Here is a 4937-nt window from a genome sequence, read left to right on the forward strand (position 1 = left end):
CTATTTTTAAATCATAGAAATTTTTCTTATGTATATGAAACATACTATAAAGAAATAAAATGGTGTGACATTTGGCAAAGGAATAAATACATAGATCCTGAAAAAGAATAGGGTACAGACCCGTCCCATAAGAGAATTTTTTAATATGAAAAAATGGAATTTCAAATCAATGGAGGAAAATGAATTCTTTTACAAATGGTGTTGTTACAAGTGTCTGTCACTCTGGAAAAAAAAAAAACTAATACGCTATCCTTCACACCATATACAAAAATAAATTGCAAATGGGTGAAATATCTTAAGATTTAAACTAAAACTATAAAAGTACCTGAAGAAAATAGAGTAGAACATTTTCATATTCCTGATATGGGAGGGCCTTCTTAATGAAGACGATGAACTCAGAAACCACCAAAAAACGGTTGATGAGATTTGCTAAATAAAAGTAGAAAACTTCTACATTACAAAAGAGAGTATAGCCAGAGTTAAAAGATTAGCAAAAAACTAAAGCAAAATATATTTGAGACATAGCTCAGGCAAAGAATTGTCATCCATATTTTTTATATCTCAAAAACTAAGAAAATGACAAACAACAAAAATAGGCAAAGAACATGAACAGATAGTTTACTAAATAAATTCAGATGGCCCATAAGTATGTGATAAAATTGCCTCACTAGTAATCATGAACATGAAAATTTTACTTTGCTACAATACCACTTTTCCCAAAATATTGTAAATACTGGCAAATAACTTGATAGTTTCCAAGAGTCTGGGGGAAAGGGGACTTTACACATTGGTGTGGGGAAAAAGGGATTCTTACATGTTGTTAGTTGGGGGGATGGTGTTACAACCTTTTTAAAGGACAATTTGGTAAAGTTATTAGGATTTTAAATCAATTGCACCCAGAAAATTCTATTTCTAATCGTATTTCCCACATAATGATCATATATGTGCCTAAAGAAATACAGATCTTTTGTGACTTGCTTTCAAAAGTGAAAATCCGGAATCTACCTATTTAGGAATATTAGTAAAGATTAAATGAATTATGGTACATTCATATTGTGGAATCCTGGTAACTGTGTAATTAGTTAAAAGGCTCAGACAGAAATACATGTAATAAGATAGAAACATCTCCAAGATACACAGTTTACAAAAACAAAAGAGATTACCGTTGGTTTTTTACCCTTCTTTGTCCTGTTTCCCTCAGTACCTTATCAGTTTCCCCCGGAACAGATCCTTAATAAATCACTTGCACATAAATCCTCATCTCAAGGTCTGTCTCTAGGCCAATCAACCTAAGTTATACTTCTACAGGAGTATGGTAGAATAGAAGGGAAATCTCCCCTGGGGGCTACTGAACAGAACTTCTGCAAGATATCCCTCTTAAATGAAACACTGTCTTGTGTATATATGAAAATGACCAAGTTTCTGAGAGGTTATATAGCAAATTGTTAAAAAGCAGTTATTTCTAGGAACTAGGGTTGAGAGAAGGTGAAGGGGGATATTTACTTTTTACTCTGCATATTTCTATATTGCCTGATTTTTTTGCAGTAATCCTAAATTCAAATATTCCAAGTGCAGTAAAAAAAAAAATCGTATTGGCTTTGTCACTGCCATTTTGTCTGCATAACAGTCTTCAAATTGGGTTTGGGTTATACTGGGAATACAAAAAACCTTTCTGAGGTGTGTAGAGGAACAAAGAACTTAAAGGAAATAAATTTCCAGGCCCTACACTTTTATATGTACTCTTATTTGAACTGATTATGCTGATCCCTTTTCTGTTTGCCTTTGCAGAAGTTGACTTCTGTCACTTTACTTCTCAATCTTACTATAGTGCATTTTTCCAGAGCACTAAAATCTCTGAGATGCCAAAAAAAAAAATAATAATAATTAGAAATTTTAGTGTAGCTCTTGGGGAAGCAAATGAGTCTGCTGACTAGGTAACAAATCCTTAAGCATGAAAAGTAGTTTCCAGTTTTTTGCTTTCAACAAAATGGAAGGAGTATCTCATTTAGTTGTCAGCTAATATATCATTAAAATTTATATTTGTTAATATATGACTATCTTAATTTTGGCATATAATTCAGAAGGAGTTAAAGAAAGTGAGTGTTATGCCTTTAACAAAACTCCTTCTGTTCTCACCTACTTGTTGCTTTGAAGGTTTATCAGTACTTACATCTAAAAGAGCAAACAGTGGGGATAGACTTGATGTTGAACTCTAGTTCTTTGTAACATTAATTAACATTCATCCAGAAATAGAAATGAATTAGACAAAGATTCCTAGTGATCTCATTTAAAAATACATTTTTGATCATTTTTATTTTTAATGATTAATAATTATTTATCAAATTGTGTAGTATATTTCTAATGTTTTTGTTGATTGCATCCTAAAAATAATTGTACAGATAACCTACTACAAAAGAAAATTTTTAAACCTAAAAGTTGGCTGGGTGCGGTGGCTCACGCCCATAATCCCAACACTTTGGGAGGCCGAGGTGGGCGGATCACGACGTTAGGAGATCGAGACCATCCTGGCTAACACGGTGAAACCCCGTCTCTACTAAAAAATACAAAAAACTAGCCGGGCGTGGTGGCGGGCGCCTGTAGTCCCAGCTACTCAGGAGGCTGAGGCAGGAGAATGGCGTGAACGCGGGAGGCGGAGCTTGCAGTGAGCTGAGATCCGGCCACTGCACTCCAGCCTGGGCGACAGAGCCAGACTCCGTCTCAAAAAAAAAAAAAAAAAAAAAAAAAAAAAAAAAAAAAACTAAACTAAAAGTTAATGATCATGAAAAAAGTTTAATTAATTTCTATTTTATACATATTTTTGTAATGGAGAAACATAGGATAAAATTATGTCATCAAAGTGGAATAAAAATTCAATTTCCGATAAATCTGTGAGGTAATGCAAATGTTAATTAGCTCAACTGAGCCATTCTACAACCTATACATATTTCAAAGACTGAAACTAGCCCCCTATCTCTAACCACATACAAAAATAAAATCAAGGAGGCTGGATGTGGTGGACCATGCCTGCCTGTAATCCTAACACTTTGGGAGGCTAAGGCAGGAGAATTGCTTGAGGCCAGGAATTCAAGACCAGCCTGGGCAACACAGATAGACCACCCCCTCACCGGCCCCGTCTGCAACGTAAAATAAAATAAAACAGCCAGACATGGTACCTTGTACCTGTAATCCCAGTGACTCCAGAGGCTGAGGCAGGAGGATCCCTTGAGCCCAGAAGTTTGAGGGGCAGTGAGCTATGATCACGCTGCTGCATTCCAGCCTATCTCAAAAAACAAAACAACAACAACAACAAAATAAATAAATAAATAAAATCAAAATGGATCAAAGACGTAAATGTAAGGCCTAAAACTATGAAACTACCAGAAGAAAACACTTGGGGAAATGCTTCAGGACATTGGTTTGGACAAAGATCTTTTTTTGAGTAAGACCGCAAAACCACAGGCAACAAAAGCAAAAATTGACAAATAGGATTACAGCAAGCTAAAAAGGTGCTGCACAGCAAAGAAAACAAGCAACAAAGCGAAGAGCAACCTCTAAGAGAAAATATTTGCAAACTATCCATCCAACAAAAGATTAACAACCAGAATATTCAAAGAACTCAAACAAAATCACCAAAAAATCCAGTGTTGTTTTTTTTTTAATGGACAAAAGATCTGAATAGATCTTTCTCAAAAAAAGACATACAAGTGGCAACAAGTATATGAAAAAATGTTCAACATCACTAATTATAAGGAAGATGCAAATCAAAACCACAGTGAGATATCATCTCACCCCAGTTAAAATGGAGTATCTGTAAAATGTCTATTATGAAAAGAAAAAAAGGAAAAAAAAACAGAAAATGACAGATGCTGGCATGGACGTGGAGAAAGGAGAACACTAGTATGCTTTTGGTGGGAATGTAAATTAGTAAGGCCACTAAGGAGAATGGTATGGAGGTTCCTCAATAAACTAAAAATAGATCTATCCTATGATCCAGCAATCCCGCTCCTGGTAATATATGGAAAAGAAAGGAAATCAGTATATAGAAGAGCTATCTACCCCCTCATGTTTACTACAGCACTATTTATAATAGTCAAGATATGGAATCAACCTAAGTGTCCATTAACAGATGAATAGGTTTTTAAAATGCAGTATATATACACAATGGAATACTATTCACCCATAAAAAGAATGAAATCCTGTCATTTGCAGCATGGTGCAGAAATACAAATATTGAACATTCCCATTCATATGTGGGGGCTAAAATGTTGATCTCATAAAGGTAGACAGTAGCATGGTGGTTACCACAGGCTGGAAAGGTAGGGAACAGGGAGGATGAAGAGAAGTTGGGTTAATGGGTACAAAAATACAGTTAAATAGAAGGAATAAGTTCTAGTGTTTCATAACAATAAGGCAACTATAATTAACAAGAATTGATAGTATATTTCAAAATAACTAGAAAAGAAGATATGAAATATTCCCAGTACAAAGAAATGATAAATGCTTGAGGTGATAGATACCCCAGTTACCCTTATTTGATCATTATACGTTGTGTGCTTATATCAAAATATCACATGTACCCCATAAATATGCACAACTATTATGCATCAATTAAAAATTATGTTGTACTTGATAAATATATACTATTTTTTCTTTTCTTTTTTTTTTTTTTTTTGAGATGGAGTTTTGCTCTTGTTGCCCAGGTCGCAGTGCAGCAGTACAATCTCGGCTCACTGGAGCCTCCGCCTCCTGGATTCCAGCGACTCTCCTGCCTCAGCCTCCCGAGTAGCTGGGATTACAGGTACATGTTGGCCAGGTTGGTCTAGAACTCCTGGCCTCAGGTGATCTGCCTGCCTCGGCATCCCAAAGTGCTGAGATTACAGGCATAAGCCACCGCACCTGGCCTATTTTTTATTTTTCAATTCAAAAAGAAACAGAGA

The sequence above is a fragment of the Mandrillus leucophaeus genome, unplaced genomic scaffold (assembly GCF_000951045.1).
Source record: "Mandrillus leucophaeus isolate KB7577 unplaced genomic scaffold, Mleu.le_1.0 Scaffold964, whole genome shotgun sequence".
NCBI lineage: Eukaryota > Metazoa > Chordata > Mammalia > Primates > Cercopithecidae > Mandrillus > Mandrillus leucophaeus.